This window comes from Lagopus muta, chromosome 2 (assembly GCF_023343835.1).
Source record: "Lagopus muta isolate bLagMut1 chromosome 2, bLagMut1 primary, whole genome shotgun sequence".
Taxonomy (NCBI): domain Eukaryota; kingdom Metazoa; phylum Chordata; class Aves; order Galliformes; family Phasianidae; genus Lagopus; species Lagopus muta.
In genome coordinates, this window is record NC_064434.1 from 83706992 (window position 1) to 83725110 (window position 18119).

Consider the following 18119-nt stretch of genomic DNA (forward strand, 5'->3'; position numbering starts at 1 on the left):
TTTAGGAATTCTGATGCCATTTGCAGTTAAACTTTTGTCTAGCACAGATAAAGCTTCTGCCTGTTGCCTTCAGCGTTATAAACTACTTTGTAGATTGTGTGGTGTGAGATGGGCTCCCTGTTGTGTTACAGTTATGGTAATGACTCCTATATGTACAAAATTAGAGAGTAAAAAGGAGTTGATTGAGCATGTATGTGGCTTGTTCTTACCCTTAGCAGTGGTAGGTAAGCGCTGATTGTGAGTGCTTGTAACTGAGATGTAGTTGATCACACCCAGGTGTGGGTTTGGGCTCTTTAAAGGAGCCTCATCCCTAAAATCCCAGACCAAATATCTTTATTTGTATTTTCCAGGACCTATTTGGTCTAAGTTACTGTAATGTTCTTGAATTTCCCTTTTGTCTGTGCTTTAGTTGTTCAAGGGCTCGTTTTGTTTTGTGCTGTATGTTTAAAATTTAACTTGTCTCCAGGGATGCAATGTTTGTAGAAGTGTTGCATTCTTGGCTTCTCTTTAAAAAACTAACAAAACAAACAAACAAACAAAACACCCAGTGATTGCAATACTACAGTAAGGCTAACAAGCTTCATGCTTTGTGAATTCCTTCTCATTTGGAGCTCAGAAACTTGTAGTTGCTTAGAACTTTATGGATTGCCCTCCTTTTAAACAAATTGAAATGCACAATTTGGATAGGCGTTACTGAAATGATTATTTGGTTTCTTAAAAACTGATTTATTGAGACTTGTAGCTCTTCGTTGTTGTGAAGAAAACTGAGAAACCACACTGGTGCATTCTTCCAGGGACCTGACCAGGAAGATAGACCAGGCTGTAGCAATGAGGATAACTTTCACTGAGAGTGGAGAAAACCATTTTTTAACCTCAGTGGTAGATGGGTTAGCTGTCCTGGCTTGCTTATTTGGATGTTACTACTACAGTAGCTGTTGTGATACTATGGGTGTCAAGTCTCATTACAGACACAAAAAATCTCAGATATTCACCCTGAGTAGCAACTTTAATTTGAGTGTCCCCATTTTTTTCTGTTTGCCAGCAGTAAAAGCTGGAAGGGTGGTTTTTTTTTATTTGAATGGGCTTTGCTTTCTGAGTACTTCAGCAAGTAAAATGTGAAGATAGGCCCTTGTTTGCTCTCTTTTACAGCCTTAAAATCTTAGTTAAGAATTTCTCATTCTGGCTAAGAAATCTTTACCTTTGTATTATTACTGTTGTGTTCCAAAAGCTTCAGTGCTGCTTTTATTCTCAGTCTTAAACCTAACTTCACATTGCAGAAATATCTGAAAATCCTGATGCCCATGTGGGTTAGTGTTATCTCTCCCGAGCATTCACATGAAGTTGTCTTTGATGCTGATGAGCAGAGATGAGGTGCATCTCTGAGATGCTGAGGGTCATTCTGGTTGAAGGAACAGAACTCTTTCAGTTCCAGTGGTTGGAGTAAACATGCATTCTGTCACCTGAAATGCAACAGCAGCTATGACTTGTGGGGGCAAAGTGTGGTTGTGGGCAGCTGGACAGAAAAGTGCTATCAAGACAGTTGTGTATAAATCAGGATGCTGTTAAGTGGCGTAAAGTAGATTCACACTCACAATAATTCTGTCATTCTTCATTTCTTCAGCTGTTCCTCCAGTGCTCCTAAAGGACTGACTGGGCCTCTGCCCAGATGACTGCTGTTATGTTTTACCACTGCCCTTGTTCCCCAGAGCTCTGGGTGCTATTTTGTGCACTTTTACTTAGCATTGGTCTAAGTAGAGATAAATATTTCATAGGAGTTATTTCCAACCAGATTGCCTTATGGATGCTGAGGGTAACCATATGAAATATGAGGTTTCTCCAGGACCTTGTAACTACCATCAATCAGCTGGAGCATAGGCTGCTGGTATCGCTATTGAAATGATGACTTAAAAGTATGAAGGGGCTGGAAGCATTGGGATTCAGTGCAAAGCTTTGCTTCTTTCCGGAAGCCTCTGCTCACTGGTGAGAAGGGAAGTATCAGATTGTATTTCAGGTTGGCTTTTCCAGATGGTCTTAGTAAGAGTCTGAAGAAAGGCAGTGAAGACTCTGTTCTGCTATGGTTTTGTGTCTCCCATTTATTTAAGCAGTAAAGCCTTTACTCAAAATTGAAAACAGGCAACAGGGCTTGCATAGAAAAGCTGTTTGATAGCGACTTTAAAATAATCTGGCAGGATTTTTGTCTTTACAGGGAAATGCTGTATCAATTGCATTTTTCTTCCTGCACTGGTGTTCGGTCTTGCAGAATCTGAGCAATTGCCTCTCGCACCAATCTTCCTGCTGGTGAACTCAGAAGCAAGGGGAAGTGCTGTTGACTAGAATTAATCATTTATTTAAGATAGGGTACGTGCCTAAATATACACTTTCTCTTTAACTGAGATCCTTATGCAGAATGCTGTCCCTTTCTGTAAACGAGAAAATATTTCTCTTCCCTTCCCTTTCAAGCTTGCAAGAGGCTAAGTAATAAACGTTGACCTCGACTCGGTTTTTGTTTTTTTGTTGTTTGTTTGTTGGATGAGGTTACTTAAAAGCCACCCTCCTTAGGTACATGCAGTGAGATGAGGCAGGACACAGGTGTAACAACAAATCCCTCTGTGAATCATTACCAGTCAAAGACTGCCCTCTCTTGGAGCCTACCGACTGCTGCACTGTGCTTAGATGTCTTTCTCATTCACAGTTTTCCTTTCAAACATTTGTGCTTTGTAGTGGGTCTTTGCTTGTACATCGTTTCTAAAGCAGTGGTTATCTTTTTAGAAGAAACACTAGAAAGTTTCAAAATAGTCTTAAACTTCTACTGCCATTTTCGCCCAAAGGCAGGCTTTTGTCTTCTGGGTGACATTTTATCCAAAAGAGAGAGTGGAAGAAAAGGAAAGCTGATGGAGAGTTAGAGAAGAGACAAAATCTTTCAGGAAATGTACTTTAACTTAGCAAAAGCAGTTGCAAGAAGGCAAAAGACCAGATTGGAATGATTTCTTCTCCTCTTCAGGAGTCTTAACATTCAACAACCTTAATACTGTGAGAAATCTTGCTGTTTTGGTATGTAGCATCCTATATCTCCTAACTGATCACATACAAGTAGTATCTTAATTATCTGACAGGAAGAAGAAGACATTTGGACAAAAAGTTATCTTTGGCTAAATTGATGCTCTGATGTTTGTTAAGATTTGACTGCGTTGAAGAGTTACGTTGGTAGACCTGTTATCCAGCCTAACTCTGGACAGAAAGTGTTAATTCAGCTGTCAAGGATTTTGTTTTGTGTTTTGTTACCATTGACAAAACATGAAGCCCTGGTGGTGAAAATTCAGTATGGTTGATTTACAAAACATTCTCCTATCCTGCTGTTAAGTCTGTTTTGATATATTCTGGTGATCAGCTTATTGGTTTTGTTGTTCTTTCTTCTTTTTAGGAGAAAACTCATCTGAATATTTCTGTGGGGTTAAGTGTTTCTCTGTTTTATCACCTGTTGGAATGTTCCCAGGGAGCCTTTTTTTTGTTTGTTTTTTTGTTTTCTCTCCCCTCCCCATCCTTAATTCTGTAACATATCCTGAGGTCAGAGGAGTGATTCTTGCATCTGTGTTTCTGGGCAAGCCAAAATATACCTTCGGCAGTACGAGTAAACCAATACATGGAGGATACAAAGGCAATGCAGAATAGTGTTGTAAACATCTCAATAAGATCAGAAGGACATAACTTCTATTCAGAGACATCTTCATAGAGTGAGCCTACTTACCTTCAAACTGAGAACTGTGGGGGATTAGATTACTTTTTGTCTTGTGTAGGGTCATGTTATTTGTTGCTTCTTAATGAACTATTGGAAACTAGGGATCAGCTCTGCTTGATTGTGCTTCAGTGTCTGAGATGAAGAAGAATTTTAAATCCATGCCTTTAAGTGTCACCTATTTCTGACAGTGTTCTTCAGCTTGCTTTCTGTGGTTAGTTCTGCTACAGTAATTCCAATGGACAAAATGCTGCTTCTTGCTCCCATCCAGGAGAACAAGGATACTGATTAATTCTTGTTGGCTTACCAATTCTGTGGTGCCTTTCAAAGATTCAACCAAAAAAGGGTATTCTGAACTTCTGTCTTCAACAAGACTAGCTTTGAAAGACTGAAACAAGTTATCTTGTGTTCTTCCTGTGGAGTGAACAACCCTCCCTCCCCCAAATCTCTTAATAAATACTACATATGTTTGAGGAAGTTTTCCTGTGGTGGTAGGAGCATATTACTTCAGGAACCCGTAGGGGGTAGAAAAATGATTATGGCCTCAATCCTTAATTCAGAGGTATTGAGTTTGTAGCCACTTCAATAGCAAGAAGTTTATGAGTATCCTTTACTAAGACACTTCAAGCTAACCTGAAATAAATATCTTAAGATTGGTTGTTACAATTCTGGTGCTAAAAAAGCATCAGGAGTGTTTGATAAAAGAAAGTGTATTTGCAATGAATATGACCAAACTGGCTGACTGGCTGCTACCACGATGATGTGCAACACTTTCCTCCTCTGCTCACCCCTGAGACATGGTCTTTAAGGTGGCTCATCTTCTCAGAAATAAAACTGGAATTTTATCTGAGATATTTTTCCCTTTGTCAAGTTTGGTTGAAAGTGGCTAAGAGATTAAAAACTAATTGCAACAGCAGAAGTGAATGAACTACAGTGTAAAAGTACACCTTTTTTGAGAAATATACTGTAAAACAAACTAGCAGCTTTCAGGGTCCTTCTTATAAAAGATCATTTTTCCTCTGCGGGAAGTTAGCTGAGATTGAATTCATCAGACTCTGATGTTCAGGCAAATGCAGAACAAAGACTGGAAATTTACAAGAAAGTTGAAGCACTCTTTTATGCTCAGCCTCTCACGCTGTTCCCCAAGAGGTGGCGGTATCTGCTAGCAGGAGTGTCTTGTTCTGGCAGACGGATGCTTTTCCTTAAGGTTCATTCAGTTTTGTGTTCTGTCCTGGCTGGCTGCTTTTTTCCTCCCCTCCTCCTCCATAACCTTTATCTTTCAAATGAGACCAGCAGCCTGTATATTTGACAAATATTTGTCTAGCACAGTAAATGAACACAGACTTAAAAATGACCTTTGAGTCAAACCAGAGCAGATTCCCACACAAAAAGGAATTAGTTTTAGTTACTTTTTGTCTAAGCTGTGTAAACAGAAATTATTAGAATGCATGCTATGAATGCTTTATCTCTACATCTGTGGCTGGATGTCTACAGATTTTTAAAATGTCATCACAGCTACAACTGTTCCCTAAAGACTCTGCTGAATGTTTGGACCCTCACTCTCTACTTACAAGCAAGCTTTCCAACTTTTTCAATGTTTTCTGTTGGGGTTGGATTTAAAGAACTTGAGGCTGTCCCAGTATCATAACCCTGACTCGGTGGAGCTGACACTCTTTTCTTATCAGGGTTCTTCTGTTGGAGCTATATTTTATTTCACTGCCCGGACTTGACTGTTCTGTAAAGTTATTCCTAAGCTACTGCTTGGTCTGACTGCAGCTCTGAACCTGTTGATTCTCCCATAAGATTTGGCCAGTGGTCATCATGGAATGAGGGGAGTACAGTTTATACCCTGATATTTCCATCTCCCTTCCCCCATCACATCCTTACACACATGATTTCCTCATCTAGTTCTGTAGTCTTCTCCCTGGAGAGCTCACAATGAATCTAAGGAAAGGAGTGGAAAATGCCTGCAGAAGCGACTAAATCTGTCCTTCCATCTGGGGACAAGAAACCCAAGTTTATCTCTTGGGACACGCTCAAAGACATACTGGCTGTTACTTAAAAACAAATGAAAAACAAGCTTCCCAGAGTGGATTTTTGCATTTAGGAACCTGTCAACTATGTGAGACCGTTTGTGAGGGAGGGGTAAATTAATATGGATACTCTAGAAATAAATTCACTGTGCCTGAACTGTTTCGACAGTCCAAGAACTCTAAACTAGCTTTGTCTTTACAGCATGACAATTTCCATTTCAGTCTGGCTAGAATAAAAGGATTGTCATGTGAATAATAATTCAAAATAGCATTGTATTTAAAAAAAACTCAATAAGGCAGAAGTATTTATATCAGCGATTCTGCTTCAGGACTGTATTTTTATTTTCTTTCAAATATTCATTGGCTAACAAACCTGACTTGCCTTCAGTCAAAAAACTAGATGATTTATAGGGATAAATTTCTTAATTTCTTTTCTTTTTATTTTAAAAGAATGCTAGACCCGGCAGAACTGATGACTACAAAATCCAGTTCTCTCCTCACTACTAGTTTTCTTGAAGAGCCATTTGTTCCACTGGTACAATTGCACTGAGGCTTCAAATAATTGAAAAAATAGTCAAAAGCCAACAACAAAGGAAGCAGCTAAGAGTTGTTCTGTATCAGAGAAGGTAGAATAGAAATGGAGGAAATTAAGAGCAGAGTAGTGGTGATTCTCAAAGATGCTGAAAATCTTAAAACAGCAGATAGGCCTTGGACTTCTTTTCTTGAGAAAGATGCCACTGAAAAAGGATGGATGAAAGTATTTTAATGCCACAGGCAGGGAGAAGATGAACAGGACTTTGTTTGCTGCTGCTTATTATATGAAGTGAAGATGAAGCTAAACATTTTAGGGAATTTGAGGTTTAAGCAAGGATGGTGATTTATAACAGTATCTAGGACACTGAGACGAGCTTAGAGGTGCTGGAACTTCACAAGAGTTCAAGTCGTGAGTTTCAGGACTCTCAGAGTTGTAAATTGTGTTGTCCCTGGAAGAGTAATCTTAGGAAGGGTTGTTGTACATGCTTGTGCTAGCCTTAGCACTTGGTGTCAGAAGCAGGCTGCCTGAGCTACCAAGACTAATGAGGCAGAGAGAATCCCATTCACTGTGGATGTTGTGAATGTGTTGTGATTTTTCTTAAATGCTGAAATAACTGATCTTTTTTTTTTCACATGATAAAAACTAGTTTGAAAGTCAAACTGCTGTGTTTTTTTTCTCTTTTTAAACGTAATCATGACTTCTAAGTAACTTTCCTCTGTCTAAAACAAATATTTTAAATGAGTAATAGGAAATAAGATGATCCGAGCTATTTCACAATCGCAGTGTAGAATTTGCTTTGTTTTTTTCCTTGCCCCTTGTCTTGCCTTGGCATGGATAATTCCTCACCAGGGGCCAGGTTCTGCAAGATGAATGTCCCACAGAAATTTTCCTGGAGGCATTTGGTGTGTGAGTGGAGAAGAAAAAATTTTCTATTACAGAATGTTGCTTTTTGATTACTTGTTTATTGTTGCTCAGCTGATCACCTTCAGAAGTGTTTGTTTTGCTTATGCCTTGATTAAACCAAAAAAAGGAAATAAAGAAAGCAGATGAGTCCTGCTCCCTGCTGCCTTCACCCAACAACACAGAACAATAATAAAACCAGATCTGCTGGTTCTTCCCTTATGACAAGGAGTGCAAGATCTGTGTTGCCCATGCTGTAGAGAGCTATTTGAATGCAGACAAACTGTCACTAAAATCTGTCACAACAGTATTTCTATTATGCTTTTAAAACTTTTCCTCATAGAATTCTTTTTTGTTAGCTGGAATTTGGGACTGGGACGGAGTGAAGCATGGGAGGAGTACATTGTTTGGTGCTATCTAAGCTTTCTGGGATGGTGGTGTTGACCATAATCTTTGTCAGATTTTGGTTTGAATTATTTGACAATTTCTCTTCTTAAAACCAAGAGCAACAAAACAAACAGAACTGGCCCAACTGTAATTTGAGGCATTAATAGGGTTATGTAAGCATAACAGTTTTTTTCCCTTTCTTATATTTCTATAATCTCTTAGGGAATAAATTTCCTAATAAGATAAGGAATGAATGTTAAATGCACAATGCTTTTAAAATAGGCCTGGAGTTTTAGTTTCTTGGATCTCTGTTGGGATGTTTGGATCAAAGCTTATTTCTTTAATGACAAATAAATTACATTAAATGCAATTATATGCCTTTCATGAAGAATCAAAGACAGAGCTTGTCAGCCATGCAAATATTTTGGTACATGCATTACAGATTTCTTCTGGGCTTAGCAACTTCTAATTTAATTTAAGAAATGAGTGGGGGAGAATATTTATAATCACTATTTCAGAGGAAAAGAGTAGGAGCCTGTTTGCTGACTTCAGTGGGCTTTAGATCAGAAGCAAAATTATCGTTGTTATCTCTAATGCCCTTCAAATGATTGTGATAAACTTCCTTTTCTTCTCTTCAGTATCCACGTGCAAAATCTTGTAATCTCTGCTAATTCTGAGGCAACAGTTTCCCTGACTTTATTAGAGGCTTTCCAGAACTGTGCTAATGAAACAATGAGACATGACAGGTTGGGTGTTATGGTTTAATCATTATTTGCCTTGGAGGTTAATGGCACTTGGCTGACAGCCTTGTGCTAATAGCCAGCATGTGCAGCTAACTGCCCAGGTGTAACATCATTAATTTACTTTGGTTTTCTCCAGGCTGCATGTACATAATTGAAACATGCAGTCCTTCATTCTTCAGCCCTCGTGTAGCCTGATCTTATTTATTTATTCTTGTTGGAGGATCACAAGATATAGCCAAGTGGAAGTAGTGCATCTTAAAGTAGTGACTCACTTGATGAGTTTCTGTGTAGTGTGTGGGGAGATGCATCTTGCAGAGAGGACAGGAACAGGGATGGGGTGACGGAAGCCTTCTCCCTTTCCTGGAGACAGCCAGCCCAAGGCACTGTGAGTCCACAGATGTTATGCTTTATGTTACCTGTTGTTACTGCCAAGAGAGATAATGTGAGCACTGAATAACACACATATAATCATCTCAAACCTGGAAGAGAAACAATAATTTTGTTGAGCTTGGGTGTACTAGTTCTAGAAGAGGAAGAAACCCAGAGGCTTAAGAGCAGACTGCCTTTAGAAGTTCTTCAGGCTTTGATTCAACCCCTTCAATAAATTCTTCTGAGGTAGACATAAGAAAACTGAAACCAAGCCATCTACTTTGTATTATGTTAACACTACCAGATATGCAGTACATGTAAGAGAGCAGCAAGTACATATGCTGCTGGGTGTAATGCAGATGCTGACCTTGAATGAGACTCCATTGCCTACAGTTCTGATCTGGGAGTAACTTACCAAAACAAAATGCTGCCCTGCATCTCATAGGAAAAGAGCGCAGAAGAGCTTATTTGGATCTGGATTCTGGATTCCTGATGATTTTTACTTGTAGATAAATAGACTTTGGACCTCTTTGTTAATTTTGGAGGCTGCAAGTATAACCAGTCTAAATATGTAGAGAATGATTCCTTCTGCTTATCTAAGACACACTTCAGGATGAAGTAACTACAAGGCGATATGATAATGTCATTTGGTTTGATGTTTGTCTAATAGAGTGATTTCTTGTACTATGTTTTTTGTTGATGTTGAATGACTTCTTAGAAAAACTTTATTTTTAACTAAATTCCGTGGTGTTATTGTTCAGTGATTAAAAACAGCTACATACATGGAAGAAGAAACTATGAATTTCATGAGGAAAAGAAAATCCCTTAAATGCTATCCAGAAAAGTATAGACAACTAATTGGGAGCAAAGACTATTGAAATACAATTATTACTACGTAATACCTCTTGGCCTAACTCTTTCTGCTGGAACTGCTGTTCCTGAAAAGAGTACAGATGCAGCTCCTGTGAGCTGGCTGCTGATTTGCTCTCTGTTGATGTGTGAGGCAGTGCTGCTGTATGAGCTTGCTGTCTGTGCCCTAACCACAGGGGAGGCCAGGTGGGCCGGGATGGAGAGGGGCTCAGGAAGCCAGAGCTCTATTTCTGGCTTTGTCAAGGACCTGGAGCATGACCTAGGGAAAGGCACTCTGCCTCTCTTTGCCTGCATTTCCTTTCCTGTTTATATAGGCTGCACACTCCTCAGGCAGAGTCTTCTCTGTTTAGTGTCTAGTTCTCCTCGACTCTTAAGGGTTGTGGCTCCTGGTTCTGATGGTGAATAACTGAAGGTATAGGGAGGTTTGTCATGATTCCTGGTGAGGCAATTGCTCATGAACAGCAAATACATCTGCTCGTTCCTTTGGAAAATAGATGATTCTCTTTGTTGTGACTGTGAAGTTGCTTTGTCCCCAGTTAAATAGTCTTGATCTAAGTTTCAGAGGCTCTTTAATATAGTAGCCACTACACTTCCTTGTTTTGAAAGGTAAGAATGGACTTAAGAAGACAGGAGTGCTGAAACAGTGACTTGCATATGGAGCTTTCTTTTGGAAATATAGTATGTTATAGAACACACCTGTGGTATGGAGTAGTGCCAACAATTTCTATGCAAGTTGTAATAATTCAGAAAAATACACCTTGCTAGGGGAAAATACACTGTAATAGTTGCAATGGCCTGAGATAAGTGAAGCTACTGCATCTGCATGTGCCTGGGTCCAACCAGCAGCAGGGCATACTACATATACCTAGCAAGCACACACTTGAAGCACACGTGCATCCCACATACATGCATCACACATCGCACAGATCCCAGAGGCACACAGAGCACTCTAGAAACACAGTACCATGGGCTGCATCCTGAGGCTGCAGCCCCAATCCAACATCTGGTACTCAGTGCCTCACTGTTGCATGCGTGTACACACATACACAGAGCTGACCACAGGACTCCCTTGGTTCCTATGCTCTTGATCCTCAAGGCATCTCTGGCTCCCAGAGTAGTTAGTTACTAGTTAGTCCAGCTTGCTCTCTGCTGGACCTTGCACACCCTCTGCACACACTACAGATGTTGGCATTGTGGACATATATTCCTCCCAGCCATGATCTTATTACTGTTGCTGGCACTCAGATTCCCACGCAGGCACGTGAACCAAAAACAGAGATCCTCACCCCTGAAAAGTTATTAAATTCTTTTATAAGGTGGCACAGACAAAGCTGATCAGGTGCTGGATGTGGTCGGACAAGTGTACCAAGCAGATAACTGTTTGCATGGTATACATTTTATAGCCCTTTGCCCCTCTATTTTTGTCATATTTATTTACTTCCAAGTCACATAAATCCATCTTTTTCCACCTCTGATGCCTTCCCTCATCATCCCATAATGTCTTGTGTGATCCTGAAATGCTCTTCCCCCACTTTTCATTCTGTCCTCAACCTCTGACCAAGTAACCCTTCTCCATTCAAACGATGATGTACTGCTGGCTCATCAGACATTGTTCATGGTTTTAGCACCTGCCCATTGGATCTCAGCACTGGGAAGGTCATGGGCAGGGAGTCTTTTCTTTAGAGTCCTTGTTTTGTGTTTCTGCCTGCACTTGTGACTCTATGCTCAACCAGGCTGGCAGAGATCAGTTCTGATGTACCTGTGATGGGTCTGGGAGGAGCTAGGGCAAGGTGTCATTGGTCTCCCCTTTCCTTTATTAGTTCTGTGCTCATCTGTGCATGTGCAGACAAGCTTCTCTCACACAGCCTAACACACCTGAGGCTTTCATTTTAACTTCGTAAATCGCTAGGGAAAATGTGAGTAAGCAGGAAAACCCAAATTTGTAGCTGGTTAATCCCAGGCCACCCAATATGCGTAACATCTGAGAAATGCATGTATTGTTCTTGTCAAAATGGTGTAGTGAAACCTAAGGCAAAACAATATAGCTACCTTTCCATATTAGCAATTCAATTCTCACTCTCTCTATTTTTTTTTGTTTGTTTAAATATCATTCTTTGAACTGTAAGTACAAAACTATAATTAGTAGGCAGAGCAGATACACCAACTTCAAAAACAGAAATCAAGAAATGTTGCCCAAGGCAACACAACCACATCTTGGTTGTCACTAGTGTGTTACAGAGCCAGTAATCATATACCGAAGTGGATGACTTCATGGGAAGATGAGATAGACATTTATGAAGGTTAACACAATTTCAGCACAGAAATTGAAGAGCTTTATCTGCTGCTGATGTTGATAGCTAACTCCCAGTTTTGTTTTTGTGGTTTATCCTGCCAGTTATGTCAGACAAGGCAAACTCTAACAGATTCCTCTTCAACTCCTATATCGTCTATTTATCAAACTGTCTGCAAGCCACCAGCTTTCTTGTCAATCTGGGCAAGCATCAGCCCTGGAAACAAATGCTTTCTCCACCTTCACTGTTTGCAGAAATGGATTCTTATCCAAATAATCGAGCAAGCTGATAGAAATGCAGTTGGTGATTTTTGGTGCTGGGTGATGGTTTCGTGTTTGGTGCAGAACTTCCCTTTGAGCAGGCTGGGTGCAGGGCTGAGTCTGGCTAGAGCTCACGCGAGAGCTCTGTGGAAATACGTATGGATTAGTCTTCTGTGAACTAGAATCTGATAGTCCAATTCCATCTCAGATCTTGTCCATGCTGAACAGTTGTATTGCCCTAACTATTCCAGACACTTTTTTTTTTGTGTAACCCACTAGTACAGTTGAACTTGTACTGCCAGTGCTGTGGTATTGCATATTAGAATATCTTTGCTGTTGACTGCTGCATGTGAACCACAGACTATACTGGTACAAGGCACTTAAAGCTCCCTGTCTTGTACAAATGGCCAGAAACAAAAGAGCCTTCTCATTGTCATTCTGGCTGCCTGCAAGCTGGGAAGATGTTTCATGATCGCACTTTGCACGTATTCGTGCGTGCGTGTGAGACAGTACACACAGAGATCTACTGAAGTCAATAGACCTTTACATAACTGACAACAGAAGGAGTCTTTTAAGTGAAAACTGAGTCAGACGCAGTTGTCTCTGTGTACTGCGTTCCAGAAGTCCCAAAAGCTCTGCCTCCCTTCTTGCAGCCTCCCAGCAGCAGCTGCACTACCAGGGTGACCTGGGAAGGCAGCAGTGCTGCTTGGGACGTTCATCTTGGCCTCTTCAAGAGGCCTTTTACCATGCTGGTGCCGTGGAAAAGGAAGGACCAGAAATGAAGATCGGGTCAAGCATGTTATTTGAAGTAATGTTAAGGTCATGAAAGCTGGAATTGAAACATAATCTGGAAAAAGAAAACAACATTAATGGTAGTGCTTTATGAGGCACAAAGGAAAGGAGAAATAGGGTAAACCACTCTGTTATTGCTTAAAAAAAAAAAAAAAAATCCCTTTTATCCCACATTGAGATTATTTTCCAGCAAGAGTGCAACACAACAGTTGTAGTGCACTGACAGCTGCTCCAGCAGTGTGCTGTCCTCTCCACAGGTCAGGAATAAGGTGCATTGTTCTAAATGCTGTCAGACTAATAGTGCAGGGTTTACCTGTGGAGATATCTGTGATAGTGTTGTTGAAGAAAGAACACTTGAAAGCAAAGATAAAATGGAGATGAAGATATTTTTTTCCACAGATGACCTGATTATCTTCCTCTGTATTTACTATTCTGTATTTTGATCAGGTAGTTTCTCATTTCTTCTCCCTTCCTCTGATAAATAATTTGCAGATTCTATTGAGGTTTTCTGAACTGAAAACTGATGCCTGGCACTTTTTTTTTCTTTTTTTTTTTTCTTTTTTTTTTTTCCCATGAGAACCTCTCGCTTTGTGGTTGCTTGAGGAAGTTGACTTTAGCGATTTAAAAAGTAGTCGTGGCTTATTTAGAAAGACACTGGCCGTTAACACAAAAATACATGCCTAAATATGCTAACAGGTGCAAGAGATGTCTAATCACATGATGGCTACAGGAAGTCTATTAACCATAGTGTAGGGTTAAAGACAGGTCATTCTGATAATTACATCCAGAAAGTAAATTTTTTGCTATATTTTTTTTTTTTTTTTTTCTTTTTCTTCCTGAGTTTTTCCTCCATTTACAGCTGGAAGCTGAAATTTTCCATGTTCTAGATTCAGTATGAAAGGTTGTGACACTGACTGAAATCAGCAACAGTCATAGCTGTAGCTGAAACAGAAATAGAGGTGTGAGGTTAAGCAGATATCAGCATTCTTTGTGAACTTCTGTGCTCTTTCAGTTTTCAGGTCACAGCCTCCAACTTCTTTCTGCATGCTACCTAGTGTCTATTAAAAAAAAAAAGTGTAGAAAAGACAAGGCTACTGTCCCACTGCCTAGGTTGTCTTTACCTCTCGAGTTCTCAAGGAAAGTAATATTATTATTTTTTTAATTATTATTAAAAATAGAGAGATAAACAATGCAACAACAGCAAATGTTTGCTTTTACAGAGCAAATCTATTGGCTTTCTGTATTTCAGATTTCTGTAGGCAGTAGATGCATGGTGATTTTTTTCTTAGGTGTGATCCAATGTATTTCAAAGGTTTCAAATGCATTCAAAGGATCCAATGCATTCAAAAGGTTTCAAAGGAAATTTCAAATTTCCTTGTTATTAAGATGCTTACTGTTCAAAGATTTAGTGTGCAGAACAACATATTTATTTCTGGTTGTAACTTCTAGTTTATATAAACTATCTTACGGCTGGTGTCATGTTTCTACCGTACCTAATTTTGAATAATCAAAATATATTCATGAAGCATGTACCAATAACTGAGCACAGTACCATTTCTTTTTGAAATGTTTCCTAAGGGTCAAATCCCTTCTATGTTAGGAAGTACTGTGTACAGCAAAGCCAGTGTTTCTCAGAATTTAGATCCTCTGCATTTTTGTCTGTGTAGCAGGTCCAGTCTTTTGGTAAGAAATAAGATATATCTCTATCTCTCTTGCCATTGGAAGATGAATGATTCATCTGGTTAGAACGTTTTTGCTCATCTTTTCTTGTCCCCAGCAGGACAAGACCACGCAAAGAGCAAAATTTCTATTTTTCAAAGTGGTTTCATGCCCCTTCTTGCCCATGACTAAACTGACCTGCATCGTACCCATGGACATCAGTGTGTAAACTTCTCTCAGTGGTTCAAATGTTTGTGCTGCTAGTCAGCTTGTATCCAGTCTGTGTCTTTGAAATTGTAGTGCAGATAGAGGTTGCTATTTTTTTCTCTCTAGGGTTGCAATTCCTCTTCTCCTTTCAGTATTATGGTAGAAAGGTGTTGGTGAAGTAAAACCAGTTGGAAAATATGAATGCTAAAATTCAGTGTCAAATCCTGTAGATGATGATGCTTCTGTATGATGCTTCCATGTGATGTGTTCCACTTGCAAGATGGGAATGTCTGAACAGCAGTTTGTAGCATTCTGAAGACACTCAAAAAAGCTCTTGTCAATCTTGCATTACAATCTGTTTGTCTTGGTGTAAAAACCCCAGCACAGTAGCACTGCAGTAGATGCTTAACTTCTGCTCATACTGTTATTTATATTTTTTGCTTTAAACTGTTGTATAAGAATTTTAAGATCACAAGTGTCTAACTTTAGTGCTGGCAAAAAGTGATGATCCAGTGATGAAGTGATTGAATTCAATTTCATTCTGCAACAGAATTCTTTTTAGTCTTTGATGTTACTTGATACTTTGGATTTAGAGAACGTAGTCCTTGGCTGGCAAATTATCTTGAATGATAAAGAAACAGGCATAGTGGAGCAGTCTGTTATTCTTCCCATCTGACTTGCTGCTCACTAGCATTCCAGGAACTTACATACGTGTAGGATAACCCATTATTGCAATGCTGTCTCAACTACTAGGTTTTTTAACTATTTTTTTTTTTTAAGTTAGCAATCATTTTTACTTTTTATTCTTACTCTTTATTCTTTATTTTACTCTCATTCTCCCTCCATAATGTTGTTTGAACACTGAATTGTATAAATTTGGTCTGCCTACCCCTTATTTTTAATGTTGCAGCATGTTTAGGCACTTTTTTTAATCTGATATTTTCCACCATAGATAAATAACATAAATATGTTGAAAGAATCTTCTGAATAATCTCTGGAGGCTATAGTAACACATTTGCTTTTCTGGAGTCTCCATACCCTGTGTGCTGTTTCTGCTTAAAGTTGCTAAACCCCCATCCAGATTTTCCACTCCTGTGCAATAAAAAAATCTACATATAACCAGCAGGAGAAACCGTAGAGAAGGGGACACAGGGGTGACTTGATAATACGACTACAACTTTAGTCTCTTCTTTCATCTCTCATCACAAATCTACTACCACATTGAATTGCATAAGTATTCCGGAAGTTGTGGACTCAGAGTTTCAGTAAAGGCAAAAAGAAATATTGTTTTAAGCCAGACTTCTATCAGTGGCAGATTTTTGTAGGTAGTGATTTTTGTTACTGGAAAACCAAGGTAGAAACAGTTATCAGAATTGTCATGTCGTGAGCTGGAAATAGGGCAGATCCAGGCAAATGTGATGTGGAAAAAAGTCTGGCATTTGCATTGCAAAAGGACTTCTCTGCTGCTGAGCGCAGTATTGAAAAAAGCCACAACAGATGCAGCAACGTGAAATCTTTTCCCTAGAGAAGAGGAAGCTGCCTTCTATGGTTTGTGACAATGCTTGGAGGTTGTAAAAAAAAAATATCATTTGTCTGCAATTCAACATTATCTTTTATTTTTATGACTGTTTAAAAATGTTTTTCTTCAGGGGGGAATTCAGAGATGAGGTAGATATTGTTGCTTGCTTTGTTGTAACCTTATGCTATTCCTCATGTAAGTTAAGAAACGAACAGCCTGCTCAATAGTTGTACTGATGGCACTTTGCTACTTGAGCCCTGCACTCTGTTCTAAATGCTGTGGTTGTCTCCATTGCTTGTATTCCTGCTCAAATGTGGATTGAGTTTGGTGACTTTTATACCAGAGCAACATTAGCTTTAGAAGGGGGAAGCCAGACATGGTATTAAACTTTGCCAAAAAGAAGCATGCTGCTTTGCTACTGAAATAGGTACATAGGATGGTATTTGAATGTTGAGAACCTTTTCAGGAACAATTTTGTGAATATAGGTAGCTGGGCCCTTACATCCTCAAGATACAGAGTTCTTGTCGACATCTTGATGGAAGTTTTGAAGTTGGCCGTAACAGAAGATCTTATCTGTGGCAATTGCTCTGCAGCTATCTCAAGGCTGTTGTATCAAAAGGCCTGTTGATATAAAATAAAGAAATTGAAGAGATTGTGCTTCAGCTGCAGAGGCCTTTCATTTCTAAGTATGTGTCCATCCTCTGCGAGGAAGGATGAAGGATGTCAAGGGAAGTTTGTGCAGAGATGTTCTTGCTGAGCTACTTGATGTGCTGAATTCTCTTGGAATCACTTGTACAGCTGTTGGTGTCTTTGATCATCTCGCCCTTCATGTACCAGGTCTCTGCCAAATGCCACACTTCTGGAATTCATATGTAAGTTTCCAGTAAGCATAACAGAAATCTAGCACTTGGCTTTTATTACAGGTCTAGAGTATACCCCAGTGATATAGCAAAACCCAAGACTCCTTTTTACTTGCCGTATTCTCTTTTACACTCTCTCCTCCTGTAGTATGCCTCAGTCTGCCAATCCTGCCCTGCTCACCAGGTAACTTCTACAAAAGATAATTGGAGCACTGGGCAATGTTTTCTGATATATAACTTCTGTACCTCTGCTATTCCTCCTGGTTTACGTCGTGCCAACAGTGGGATATCTTTTCTTGAGAAAAGGCAGTCCTTGGAGGATAAAAAAGGGACAAGTGCAGCTGTGGTTCTGTCTTCTGCTTTCTAAATAAAGAGTGTTTGAAGATTTGTACACAACTCTGTCTGCAATGACTGCAGCATTCAGGAGGTAGAAAGGAAACTGAAAACCAGTACACATTTCATGCTCTTGCGTACCTGAATGCAGTGCTGGAAGCTTGACCTACCCTGAGCTTTGATCCTACCACTCTTACTAATAGAGGCATGGTACTAATGTAGAAAAGTCAATATGAACAGTGAAAGACTGCCAGTGCATTTGGCCTCCTGGAAGAGGGAAGGTATTTTGTTACAGGGTGCAGCACAATACAATTTGGTTAAGCAATGTATGTGAGATAAGAGGCTTGAGGTAGGTGACCTCAAAGGTGTGTGGGATAACTGGTAAGCCTGAATGTGGCCATCTGCATAGGAATGAGTCAAGTTCACCTGGTTCACTGAACATGAATCAGGATTGAGACATGACTACTAAAAGCAAGAGATATATCATAAGATGCCAAGGTACAAAAAATATTTGAACATTGCCACGGCGTGATTGACAAAAGAAAATATTTTGTGCTCTACTGAATCCATGCTATTCCACAATTACAGGCAGAACTGAAAACCATAGGGTTCAGAGATCATTATCTT

General features: G+C 39.6%; 1 long non-coding RNA gene across 1 annotated transcript in view; it reads left to right on the forward strand.

The window, feature by feature from the left end:
• Positions 1-18119, forward strand: part of LOC125689064 (uncharacterized) — a 35027-nt gene that overhangs the window by 1713 nt on the left and 15195 nt on the right. The gene's annotated exons all lie outside the window — the stretch shown is intronic.